Here is a 14,695-nt window from a genome sequence, read left to right on the forward strand (position 1 = left end):
AGATCCCACATGCCGCGGAGCAACTAGGCCCGTGAGCCACAACTACTGAGTCTGTGCATCTGGAGCCTGTGCTCTGCAACAAGAGAGGCCGCGATAGTGAGAGGCCCGCGCACCACGATGAAGAGTGGCTCCTGCTTGCCGCAACTGGAAAAAGCCCTCGCACAGAAACTAAGACCCAGCACAGCCATAAATAAATAAATAAAATTAAAATAATAATAATAATATTTAAAAAAACAAACAAACAAAAACAAACCCATGGAAAAAAAGATCAGATTTGTGGTTACCAGAGACGGGGGTGGGGGAGGGGAATTGGATAGTCATTCAAAAGGTACAAACTTCCAGTTATAAGATAAATAAGTACTAGGGATGCAATGTACGACATGATAAATATAATTACCACTGCTGTAGGTTATATATGAAACGTGTTAAGAGAGGAAATCCTGAGTTCTCATCACAAGAGGAAAGATTTTTTCTATTTCTTTAATTTCGTATCTTTATATGATGATGGATGTCTGCTAAATTTATTGGATAATCATTTCATGACGTATGTAAGTCAGATCATCATGCTGTATTCCTGAAACTTATGCAGTGCTATATGTCAATTACCTCTCAATAAAAATGGAAGAAAAAATCAATCCGTTAATTAAAAATCTCCAACTCTGTCAGCTAACTGACCAAGGAGGATTTATAATAAAGAACCTTAAGAATGTGTCTTACTTGTCCTGAGTAGCATTTTGAGGGCTGGAAGGAATTACGTATATGAAGGATATATCCAGAGCCTCAGGAATTACATCGCTTACCACAAATGGGCCTCACAAAAACAGTGATGGTAGATGATTTGTAGCACAGTATTTTGTGATTTGTACTGAACAATCTATTTGAACAAGAATAAAATTCAGGCAGAATTAGACTTGCTGAAATTCTCTAATAATCATTAGAAACCCTGCTACCATTTTTGGTATGATGTGTTCCAGACACTAGCAAATCTCTACAAACCAAATGAAACTGATGTTAACATCACCATTTTACCGATAAAGAAACCGAAAATCAATCAATGAAGTAAATAATTTGTAGAGGTCATATAGCCAAAAAACAGAAGAGGTAGGAAACAAATACAAGTCTGTCTAATTTCAAGTTCCATGCTTGTAAATGCTATGCAGATTCATCCTTAAAAAACTATTTATATTCTGCCAATTTCTGAAGAGGATTTGCAGGTAAAACCTAGGCTACTTGGGAAGCTGACATAATTTTAATTTACCTTCCTCAATGCTCCTTTGTGGAATCCAAATAAGGCTCTCGCTCTATACATAAAATTATTTCTCCTAACATTTGTACAGTCTTACCTTGGTGTTGAGCTTTCTGCCCAGAAGTTAAAGCAAGCAATTTAGCTATGACTGTGTTAGAGAAACAACAGAGAAGAAAACATGACTAACAAAAAGGTAATTTTTGTCTTGGCCTCCATTCATTTAACAAATATTTCTTAAGTAGCTTCTTCACATCAGGAGCTGTTCTTATGCACTGGGGATACGACTGTAGGCAAATAAAATGATCTTTGCTTTCATAGAACATGTCCAGTGGGTAAGAAAAACATTTAACAAAAATAATATCATGTGAATAAACAAAGAAACAAAAACTAAGAAAGAGTCTCTATGGAAAAAGAATAAGAACCTATGAGGGCCTATAATGAATGAAGGCTTTAAATTCAGGGAAGCCTTCCCTGAGGAAGGGACCCTTTAGCTGAGATCTAGGTATGATACGGTACTAACACTACATAAAGAGGATGAGGTTCGAGAGAGAGCATTCTATAAAGAGAGACTTGGTTCTTCCCTGGTGGTCCAGTGGTTGAGACTCCCTGCTCCTAATGCAGGGGGCCCGGGTTTGATCCCTGGTTGGGGAACTAGGATCCCGCATGTCGCATGGCGCAAACAATAAATAAATAAATAAATAAATAAATAAATAAACCAGTGGCTATGTAAATCAACCACACTTCAAACAAAAATAAAAATAAGAGAGACTTACTTGTGCAAAGGCCCTGTAGTTGGAGGCAAGATGGCAGCATTGGGAACCTGAAAGAAGGCCCTGTAGATACAGGGAAGAGGGCAAGAGGAAGAGTGTGAAGGGAGTTGTAAGAATCTGTGAAAGGTGGCATATAGGACCATAATGATCTTTTTCTTTATTCTAAGAACAATGTAAAGCTAATGGAAGATTTTAGGAAGAAAGAATGGGCTGACATAGAATAGATGTGGATAGGCCACATGCGAAGCAATTATGATAGGTCAGACATGAGTGCATGGTAGCTTGGACAAGAGTGAGGCTGGTGGAAAGGGCGAGAACAGGAACATTTTGAGAGATATTCTGTATGATCAAATAGACAGGACTTGGTGATATGTTGGATGTAGACAGTGAAGGAAAAGTCAGCATCAAGAAAAACTCATGGGTTTCTGGCTTGTGCAAATGGTCTGATGAGATTATCATTCAGCGAGATAAGAAATACTGAAAGAACATCATGCTTGGGGAAATGGCAAGATTCTAAGTTCAGGGCTGGACATGTTGAGTTTAAGGTACATTTGAGGGTATCCAAGAGAAGTCAGTGGGCAGTTGGACATATGGGACTGGAATTAGAAGCGAGATCTTGAATGAAAATAGAAATTTCCAGTCATCTAGACATCCACAGTAATTGAACCAGAGTTCTATCTGAGATTCCTTAGGGAAGGACTAGAGCATGAGAACAAAACGGAGGGTGGAGAACAAGCCCAGGACAGTGCTTCGAGGGAGATGAGTATGTATAAAGAACACAGAAGAACTGGCCAGAAAATATAAGAGGGAAACAGAAGTATATAAGAGGATATCAAGGGGGCTTCCCTGGTGGCGCAGTGGTTGAGAACCTGCCTGCCAATGCAGGGGACACAGGTTCGAGCCCTCGTCTGGGAAGATCCCACATGACGCGGAGCAACTAGGCCCGTGAGCCACAACTACTGAGCCTGCGCGTCTGGAGCCTGTGCTCCGCAACAAGAGAGGCCGCGATAGTGAGAGGCCCGCGCACTGCGATGAAGAGTGGCCCCTGCTTGCCACAACTGGAGAAAGCCCTCACACAGAAACGAAGACCCAACACGGCCAAAAATAAATAAATAAATAAATTTTTTTAAAAAAAGAGGCTATCAAGAGAACTAAGAGAAGAAATCATTTTAAAAGGAGGCTGTGGTCATCAATCATTGAGTGTCAAGATTATCAATTGAATTCGGCTACATGGAAGACATCATGACCTTCACAAAAGGTATTCTGGTGGACTGATGAGAGCATAGTTAGATGGTAATGGTTTTGAGAGTAGTAAAGAATGGAGCAATGATTATAGACAGCTCTTCAAGAAATTTGGTTGTGAATGGGGAGAGGGGAAATAAGATAGAAGCTTCTGGGGATATGTGACGTTTAAGAATTTACTTTACCTGGGAGAGACCTAAACAAGTATAACCGTGCATAGATACGATCCATACTCGTGGTGGAAGTGAAGACTGTGATCCAGGTGCCAAAACTGTCAACAAATGAAAGAGACCCAGAAGCTTCCAGATGACAGGAACCAGGAGGGGGTGGGGTGATAGAGCTGAATGGCATCGGCTTTAAAGAAAACAACTTTTCTTATAAGCAAGTAAGGGAGTACTAAGTTAGAAGAAGCAAGGAGAACATCAATTCCATCTCTAAACACAAGGTATGGAATGTGAGTGGTAGAAGAGTAAAAGGCACCACTTTGATGGCCACAAGGAATGCCCTATCCTTGGGGAAAAGCCTGGTTTCTATTAAGGCAAGAGGGTCTTGGGAAAACTATGAAGAGGCTATGACATAAGGGCATCTGTCTATTAGACTGTGAGAGCCTTGAGATCAAGGATTATGTCTGTATTGACAAAATAGTTTAGACCTATGCTTCTCAAACTTTAGTATACATCAGAATAACCTGGAGGACTGGTTAAAACAGTTTTTTTTTTTTTTTTGTCCCATCCTTAGAGCTTCTTATTTAGTAGACCTCAAATGAACTCAAGGATGTGCATTTTTAATAAGTTCCCAGATGGTGCTGATGCTGCCAATATAAAAACCACACTTTAAAAACCACTGAGAGTTCCATTCTTAATTTTTTGAGGCATCTCCATTCATGATCAAGCTATTCTACTTCTGGGTATTTATCTGAAGAATATGACAGCATTAATTCGAAAAGATACATGCAACCCCAGTGTTCATACAGCATTATTTACAATACCCAAGATATGAAAGCAACCTAAGTGTCCATCAACAGATGACTGGGTAAAGAAGATGTGATACATATCTTCTTTAGTCCAACTGGGATGGATAGCTCTTCTAAGCAGAAACCCAGGAGTCCAAGTTACTGCTTCCTTGTAGTGATGCCATCTGGAACATGTGGCCTCCAAGGTCACATGGCAAAGAAGACAGACCTGGAGAGTCATGTGATATGTTCTCAGGGGTCAAGTCTGGAAGTAGTTTATATCATCTCTGCAGAGATTTCATTGGCCAGAACTTAGTCACATGGTCCAAACATAACAGCGAGGGAGTCTGGGAAATGTAAAGAAGAATATGGATGTCTTGTGAGCATAAACAATCTCTCTCAGAGCATCTTCTGTCTCTAACTTCAGCAGAGAGAACAATGTTAGTCAAGATCCAGAGCTCAGTATATGTTGACTACTGGTTTAATAAATAGAATTGAATTGAATAATTATTGACTGAAACCTGGGTTTTAGTTTTCCTTTAGACACACAAAGCACCCTTTACAACTAACCATTGTTATCCACGTATACCCTTCAACACACACACACAAATCATGCCTTTGCTGAGTTAGCTTTTCTGTCCTTTCCAGGTTCAACTTTACATTGCTACATTTGGGACATTCACAGATTGAAGTGATATGATCACGTCGAGGTGGAAAAGAAAATTACACTGATGAAAAAAAAACAACCTTGAAGCATGTTCACTCCCCTTTGCTGTGAATTTGGACACTTGAAGGAGAGTGTTTAGTTCAACAAGCAGCCTCCTTTTTGAGCAGCTTATGCCTTTGGGATGCTTCACTTCCTGTATTACCTTCAAGGCCTTTATTATATCTGAGGACTGGTGATGGCTGAGTGACAGGAGAGCTGACAGTTCTATCAGCTGTAGAAGCAGGACAGGTCAATCAAGACTTTTCACATCTCTAGGTAATGAGCTGAGTTTCCGAAGGCAGCCCAGATTTCAGCAGGATGAGCTGCAGAGTCTTGTTACAAGATGAAATGGGCTCTTGAAGGCTGCTTTTATGCTCAAGGATCCTCGGTCACTGCTTGAAACGGACAGTGTTAGTCCTGTTTCAAACTTGCCCTGCCAGCCTTTGGGAGCACCTCGTGCAGAGGACAGAAATACAAACTGGGAGGGAGAGAGCAATTTTCTGGGTTCTGAGGTGTCAAGAGAGCACACTTCATCCTCAACCACTTGTGGTCTTTCAGGAAGGAAAAGATCTTGTGATGGGTACTGAAGATAAAAGAGGTTATGTTTTAATAATGTACATCTTATTTTGAATCACCAATTGAAGCACAGGTCTCACAATGCTAAAGAATTACTTTGTTCAACAAGCACATCTATTGGGGAGAAAATGAGAAAACTTTATGAAAAATAGTGAAAGACATTCCAGTGTGAAGTAAAAATGTATTATTCGATGTCTCAGTACAATTTGTGTGATGGGGCAATTCTAGTTAAAAAGTAGTTAGATTGGCATTTTATCAGAAATATAATTTTCACAGCATATCATAGATAGACAATGCATTAGAACATGTAGTATCTAGCTGTGGCTTTGAATCTTTGCACAGTACGAATCTTATATACCTTCAAGTTCTCATGATAGTGACCAAAGGAACAAAAAGTTCATTTCTTAATACTTGACCTTGGTGAGATGCCTTTCAAAGGGAAGCTGAGACAATTGTAGCGACTGTCACTGAGTTCCCTTTTCAGGCATAAAAATATAGTGAGGTTTGCACAAACACGGTCAGCCTTCAGATCCCTACACACCCCAGGAAATGACTGGCTGAATGAGACTGTATTTGTAAAATGCCAGTGTGGCTTAAGAGCTCCTTTGCTGGGAGAAGTTGTTATTTCAGGAATGAATGTCTTACTTTTTGATACTCTGCTGTGGAGATCTGGGAACCAGCACTGTCCAAAGATCTCACCAACACACACCACACCACAGGTCATGCTTATTAAGGTGTTATTGTCCTTTAAAAACATGAAAATGGTATTGTTCTGGAATCAATTCTGCACTCAATAAATATTTATTGGTGCCTATTATGTCCAATGAAAATAATTCTACATAATTTTTAGTGAGTACATAGAAAAGTGAAAGCATGAGGCTCAGAATCAGGGCTCACGTTTCAGTACACGGATAGAGAGAGCAGTTCTAAGAAAGAAAATACGTCAAATTGCATTGGAAGGTTTGTTCAGGGACTGTCGTTGTAATGGAAAGCGTTTTTATGAATTTTTTAATTAGCAAGACTTGGGTTTCTCCATCATCCTATCATTTTCTATTTGTGGGATCATGGGAAAATTACTTAAGGCTCAGTGAGCCTCAGTTTCCTCATCTGTAAAAGAGACATAATATTATGTACCTTGTAGAGTTGCCATGAGGATTAAATGAAAGATATATGAAAAAGCCAAGTATGTAGTAAATGCCCAATAAATAGGAGCCATAATTGAGCTATAGTTGTTATTATTCAGCCTTCTGTGAAGAGGTGACTGTATTAAATGTTCTTTATCAAAAAGAATATAATTTCTAAATAAAAAGTGCTATAGACTGAATGTCTGTGTCCCCCCATAATGCATATGTTAAAACCCATTCCTCAATGTGATGGTAGTATTTGCAGGATGGGCCTTAGAGAGGTGATTAGGTTACGAGAGTGAAGCCCTCGTGAATGGGGTTAGTGCCCTCATAAATAAATGAGACTCCAGAGAATTCCCTCACCCTTTCTACTCTCTGAGGACACAGTGAAAAGATGGCCACCTATGAACCAGGAAGCGTGCCCTTACCAGACACGAAATCTGCCAATGCCTTGATCTTGGACTTCCCAGCCTCCAGAACTGTGAGAAGTAAATTTCTGTTGTTTATGAGCCAGTCTATGGGATTCTGTTATAGCAGCCCAAATAGATGAAGACAAAAAAGCTTTCTTTGTAAAAATTTTAAAAGGATCTAAATGCATGATAATATATTTGTATAACTGCTAACATCAAATATACATTAGCTTGTAAAGGCTTGTTAACCTGAAGAGCTGGTTTATATTTCAAAAGAAATGAGGATGAAAAATAAGAGGAAATGAATTCTGACTTGCTATTTGATTATACTTTCTATTGTGTATTTGAATTTTTAAATTTCCATTGACCTTTAAATTAAACTGTTTATGTGTCACAGAGTAGATTTGGAACATTCTTTTAGACAAGTCCCTAGGCAATTTAAAAGAACCAGGCTAAGGCTGGATATGAACTACAGTATACACACTGAAATTTATCAAACACCATATGAGAGAAATATGATTCCTGAGTCACAGAAGCCAAAGAATTGCAAAAGTTATTTTAAAATTTGCTCATTTTTAAATTAGCTCCTATAACATCATTCATCATAAAGTGTGAGAGACCTGTTCACAAATATCAGAATTTGAAGGTCACATTTATAGATAATATACCTGCTAGGCTTTCTCTATCTGGCCAATTGTCCAGAAGTAGGTTGTTTTTTCGCATGGACCAGACATACATTTTTAGAGTTCTCAAAAAATTTCATTTCTAGAAGGTTATGGTCACAGTTCCTGAAAGAAGAACTTTTTTATTTAGAAGCTTATCATCTTTTTAATGGAATAAAAAAGGTTTATCTACCTCAATATTTGCCCTCAATATTTGCTTTCCTTTTTAACAAAATTATTTATTGATTACAATAAACCTAAATCATCAGGAAAAGATACATTATATTCAATACGGATTTTAATACATCTTATATTTTATAAAATGTTCTTTTGCAAATTATTTATGACATTTCTTGGAGTAAGCATCATTTATTTGCAAGTTTAAGGAACAAGAATTTTTAGAAAAAATTTAGAAAATTTTTTAGAAAATCATGATCTATTTAATATTAACATATAATTTTTAGGGCCACATAATTTATTCTGAAAGAAGAACTTTAAAAGACACATATTGTAGAGAAATTAATATATCTTTTACCAATATGAAGGTCTGGATTTCATCTTCCATACTGTTCGACAGAGTTTAATGTCAGAAATCAGGAACAAAGCTTAAATGTTCCATGCCATCTCTGACAAGGGTGTAAATTTAAAGGCTGTCAACACATTTAGTTTTAAAAACGAAAGTAGGCTTCCTGGCAGTCACATTTTTCCACCACTGATGACTCTGACTGTATCCAGAGAGGATGTGAACCAGCAAAGCGGAGCCGGGCAAGGAAGGAGAAGGACAGGACAAAAGGAAGTGAGAAGCATAATAAGGGAAAGAGAAAGAGAAAAAGAACAGTTTGATAACCAAGAATAGAAATAACCACGTTATTTTTCCAACTGGCTCAAATACAAAGAGAATTGAAGAAAATCAGAACTATTTTCTCAGTAAGATGTGATAAATAAACAAAAGGAGGCACCCCTTCAGGTCAAGTGTTTTTAACTTAGATGCGATTGTCCTCGTGTGGGAAGAGGCACCCAAGGCCAGTGTTTTAAAATCACATTCTAAATAGATTACGTTTCATATTTTACTTTTAGGAGTGGCCATACATTTGGTCTCTTATCAAATCCAAGCCGTGGACTCTAAAAGTAACAATGTGACATCTCTAATGAACTGATTTAAGGAATGAAAGCAGGATTTGGGAAACTAATTGGATTTCTTATCTAATTTGCCCTGTTAGAAATAAATGAGATTCATTTCTTCCCCAGAAGTAAACTTTAGAACTAGGACTCATCTATGCTAATTTATGTACAGATATCTGGTTGTGTTCTGTCCTTTATACACATTACTACATCTGTATATTCCCTTATAAAAAATACTAAAATGAACAACCACACTGAAAAGATTAGTGGTCATCTGTTCAGATCACACATTTCTATAGAAGCCAAGCATGAATAGGTAATAGTATTTATATTGTTACGATAGGATACTATTAAAACAGATGGATTTAGACATACTGTTGTCAAAATATATCTAAATACAACTCCTCACTGAAAGGAACCAGGGCTCCTTGGTAAAATGCTTAATTCCACGGCTGGAACAGGCAAAACATGAGCCTAGAACATCTTGTGCCAGAAAATGCTCACAGAATGAATGAGATATTTTTAAAGGACAGAGAAATCATCTTGAAGCCGCCCCCACTGGCCAAATTGGAGACAATTAGATCATCAAAATACATAATAGTGGTAATAGATTATAACCCACTGAACTAAGAAAACCCGAGACAAGACAGTTATAAATAAACAAATAAACTGAAAGTCTGGTGAGGAACTGGCATTTACATAGTCTCATGGCACATCCCCACAAAATATTTGGTAATTACAGAAGGAAAAAGAATAAGCCTCTGGGAAACCCTGGCAGACATCACCTTTATCAAGAGAAAGTGAACACCATCAGTGATGGGACAAATCAGGATTGGTACCACCTAACAGGATGCAATGAGAAGAAGCCAGCATCACTTCTGTGATGTTCCTGCTAAGATGCTAATCTGAATCAAATCATGAAGAGATATCAGACAACACCACCTTAGGGACATTCTACAAAAATACTGACCTGTAACTTCAAAAGTATCAAGGCCACGAGAATCAAGGAAAATCCGAGAAAGCGGTCCAGACGGGATGAGACTAAAGAGACCTGGTAACTAAATGCAACCCATGATTCTGAGCTGGATTCTTTGGCTATAAAGGACACTATTGGGACATTTGGCAAATGGGGTCTGAAGACTAGATAGCAGTACTTTATCCACGTTAATTTCCAGACTTTGATGGTTGTTATGGGCTGAATTATGACCCTTCTCAAGTTCGTATGTTGAAGTCCTAACTCCCAGTACCTCCGAGAGTAACTGTATTTGGAAATAGGGCCTTTAAAGAGATGATTAAATTAAAATGAGGTTGTTGGCGGCGGGGCCGGGGTGGGGGGATCTATTCCAATCTCACTGGTGTCCTTATAAGAAGAGGAGATTTGGACACACGGAGAAACACCAGGGATGTGCGTGCACAGAGTAGGCTGTCTGCCTGCCTAGGAGAGAGACCTCAGAAGAAACCAAGCCTGCCAACACCTTGATCTTGGACTTTCAGCCTCCAGAACGGGGAGCAAAATAAACTGCTGTTGTGTAAGCCAGCCAGTCTGGGGTATTTTGTCATGGCAGCCCCAGCAAACTAATAACATGGTTATATTGTGGTTATGTAGGAAAATGTCCTTGTTTGTAAAAAAAATTAACTCAAGTAACAGGGTGCTTACTCTCAAATGGTTCTAAAAAAAACATTCTTTGAAATTGACCTGTAAATGTTCTGTAAGTTTGTGATTGTTTCAAAATAAATATATATTTTTAAATTATATATATATATATATATATATATATATATATACACTCCCAGTCTAGATCGTCTTGAGTTGGGCAGCTCAGGTCTTCAGTTCTCCAACACGTACCACTCCTGTCAATGCCCCAGAGTGCCCTAACTCCCCAAGGTAGGCTCAGAAGTATTCTGGTTAGGCCCAGACAGACACTACAACATGATCTTTGCTTTAGAGGTTTTTTGGACCACCAGGACAAGGTGTAGCCTGGGGGGGAATTGAAGGCTAGCCCTGAAGGGTCAGCAACATCCAGGTGTCGGTGCCACCTTCTTGTCAGCATGGTGCCAACCTTTTGCCATGGACACTCCCCGACCCATATTTATGCTCACGAAATCCTGGGTGTGTGTAGTGATGAAGACCTAGAATCTACACAGCTCTTTCTAAAAAGCCAAAGGAGCCCTTATAGGAAGAGGCCTCACAAACTTTGTGGACATCCCAGAATTCCTGAGCTCATGAGGGAAGGAAAAGGTAGGCTGAGTGAACATGACTTTATTTCATCCAGAACCATTATTTTATCCAGAGTGACTCCGTTTTGACCGGTTAACATAATCGAGGACCCTCACAAGATTGAAAGAGTTTGAAACCACAGCTTACAGAGGATGAAGGCGGGTGCCTGAATCCGTTAAGGAGGGGAATAAAATTTAAGGAATTTTCTATTTATAGAGGCCTTTATAGACTATTTCATTAAAAGAAGATTATATACATTTCCACCCTTATATTTAATTTTTCCGTTTAAACCCATTTCCTTTCAGCCTGTCATTGGTAGTGATCTGGAACAGCAAAGCAGCACTTTGTGTGTGTCAGAAACCTTTCTGTTCTTCTCTCAACTCTGCAAACACTTCTTTTGGGGATCTAGACTGGGAGTTGGCACTCAGAAGGCTTCCAAGATAACAACGAACTCCTGAGTCTCTCCTGCTCTAAAAACCACATCCCTCTAAAACAGCCTCAGGAGCGCCGGGGTGGACGGCATTCTTGTTCAAAAGTATTCACTGCTCCTCTCCGGGGAAGGACTATACTTTCCTACCCCATTGATGGCAGCCTTGGTCTCGTGATTTGTTCTTGGGTGTTAAAAAATGTCAAAGTGACACGTCACTTCTGGACAAAAGCTTTAAGAGCCAGTATGTGATTTGCTGTCTCTTTTCCCTCTGTTACAAAACGGGCAATACCCCAGATAGAGGCTACTGCATCAGCCTGATCCCAAAGATGATGGGGAGTAGAGTTGTAGCTTACTCAGGAGGGACCTGTACATACTGTTAATGTAGTGTGGATTAAAAATAAATCTTTGGGTTGTAGGCCATTTAGATTTCGGAGTTGTTTGTTAACACAGCAAACCTAGCCCATACTAACTAATACACTATCCAATTACCTAGAATCATTTCATAAAAAGCACAAAGTTTATTGTTCTAATAAGTACATTGGAAAGTTCAGATTGAATACCATATATTTAGTCTGGCATTTTAAAAGAGATTCTGTAAAAACTTGTGCTGTATTGCTTTGGTCTATGAAGTCATCATTTGCTGGAGAGCTAAAGGTAACAAGGTTTTAATATCCATAGTTTGGGGTCACAAACATCACCTCAAAAGTATACATTCAAGCAGGGCTTTTCTCTTAACCTGCCAGTCAAAGAACACATGCTCATTTTTTGCCCTTCTTTATATCACAAGTTACGTTATCCACATTTTTGGAAACAATTGTCCCCCAATCACAAATACCTGGAGGTCATAAGATTTTCTGTCACTTAGAGACCCATGACCCCAGCTATGTCTCAGTTCTAGTGAACTTTAAAGCACCAGAAAGTTCATGTCTCTAACCCCCATCTGAGAACATGGCATTCAAAGGCCCTGTGTGGGTAAATCACACTATCACAAGCAGGGGGGAACATTGGTCTTAGCCACTTTCTCCTACATTTGACTACAAAAAAGATCCGATTCAGACGATTATCCTCCTGGGAAATGACTATCTTACTATACCAAATTATAATAAAATTCATTTCTAAAACCCAACAGTAAGACCTAGACAATGTCCTTTTACAATTTGTTTAGTGATTTTTTTAAACAAAATTAATAAAAATAGGAAAAATATACGTAACCATGACTATATAACAAAGCAGTTAGAGTTCTTCCATGGAGAAGAATTTTTCTTTCAGTGGACTAGATGTTAATTCCCAAGGGAATCATTTGGAAATTTAAAACAGGAGGTAACAGATTGTCCCCACTGGCTCAGAGAAGTTATTTGGCTGATATGATTGTGTTAATGACACTGGAATTTCACCCAGAAATAATAGCTCAGCTCTGCCAGGGACTGATAGGATTTTCTTTAATTCAAAACGTCAGGCTAAGGTTTTCCTTAATTTCTGTAAAACAATATTTCTCAAACTGTACTCCTTGAAACAGGATTGTCCTGTAAGCTATTAATAAGAATTATGTGAGAGAGGGATGTTAATGAGTATTCTATGAGAAATTTTCAAATAAATTTGTGAAATGTTGAATACCATATCATCTCCTTGTTCCAACTGACATTAGCATATTAAGACCCTGAAAAGTCTTGCAGGAAAGGAACCTGCTTAACATCGTTTAACCAAGTGATTTACAAAATTATAGGGAGCACCGTATAACATCCCTGGGAACTAATAATTCTCTGGATGTACTAAAAGATTAAATCTGTATAAGTACCACAGAATGGTCAGCAGGGTAGAGCCAATCCTCAAAACTGTCTCAGGTCCCCAGGGAATTCAGACTCTGCGTGACCAAAGACATACTAGTTGGAAGAGACACAACTTGGAGCAAGTGTAGCCCACATGATATCAGGCATGAAATGATAAAACAGAAATGCTCCTGAACTATTCCTGCGGCACTGCAAGTAGGGAGTTGTTGGTGTCACATAGGAAGTGTCATCGGGCTACACAAGGGGTGGATCCATTTCCAACTTCCACTGCAATTTGCAAGTGGTTCCAACCAAGAGAGATTCACACCCTCTGTTACCACCCCTAACCCCCAGCCTCAACACCGTAGTATGTAGAATGCTATCCAACAGGAAGAGCATAGTTGGAGAGCGTGAGGCTTAGAGATACAGACATCTACCACAAGCATCACAAAGCCATTCCTGGGGTTACCAGGCAATCAATCATATGCTATGTGATTAGCATTTGAGAGCCAGTGACCTCAACTGATTGCAATCTTCATCTCCGCTGGCTTCGGTTGTTCAGAACTGTCATGCTTCCTGTCCAGTATGCTACATGGGCTTCTGCTATGCGAAGTACAGATCCTTAAAGCTCTATCATCTCCTGGTGTCTTGAGAGTTCAGTAGACTCTTCCGAAGTGAGACCACAAATGTTTCCTCCAAGGAGCACTCTTACTGGCTGGGGAGGGACAGATTCAAGTGTGTGTAACAGCCTCTGTGTTAGATGTGCAATCACAACTTCCTCAGACCCTGGGCATCTGCAACATTGTTTCACAAAACCTGAATTCCATTGTCTTCCACACCCATTATCCACAAGACATGTCTGTAAATCTCTGAACTTCCCTGGAAGTCACAGTTCAAGACAGGTTGTTAATACTGTGGTTTTCCAGATTCTTTGGTCCCTATGTACGTCACTGGGTGCAAACAATTACTTGAGGGAATTACACATTTCACACATTACATTCAGTCCAGTCTCAGTTCCAGACCATTTATGACTCTTTATATGTATGTGATTTTCATTTCTGTGTATGGGTTTAGTTATTCTTAACAAAATTGTTATATGGAGATGCCAGGATAGGCTGACTACCTCCTTGGCCAATAGAGTCAAGAGTCTGAGTCACTTTGTAGAATGCTCTCCGGGCATGCTGAACATCACACCACAAAACCACAAGTTTACTGTTTTTTTTTTTTCTCCCTGGGGCATTCACACCCACACAGAAGTACTCTTTTTTTTTTTAAGATTTTTTTTTTGATGTGGACCATTTTTTAAGTCTTTATTGAATTTGTTACAACATTGTTTCTGTTTTGATTTTTTGGCCGCAAGGCATGTGGGATCCCAGCTCCCTGGCCAGGGATCGAACCCGCACCACCTGCATTGGAAGGCGAAGTCTTAACCACTGGACCGCCAGGAAAGTCCCCACACAGAAGTACTTTT

Source organism: Balaenoptera borealis, assembly GCF_965194805.1.
Source record: "Balaenoptera borealis genome assembly, chromosome: 9".
NCBI lineage: Eukaryota > Metazoa > Chordata > Mammalia > Artiodactyla > Balaenopteridae > Balaenoptera > Balaenoptera borealis.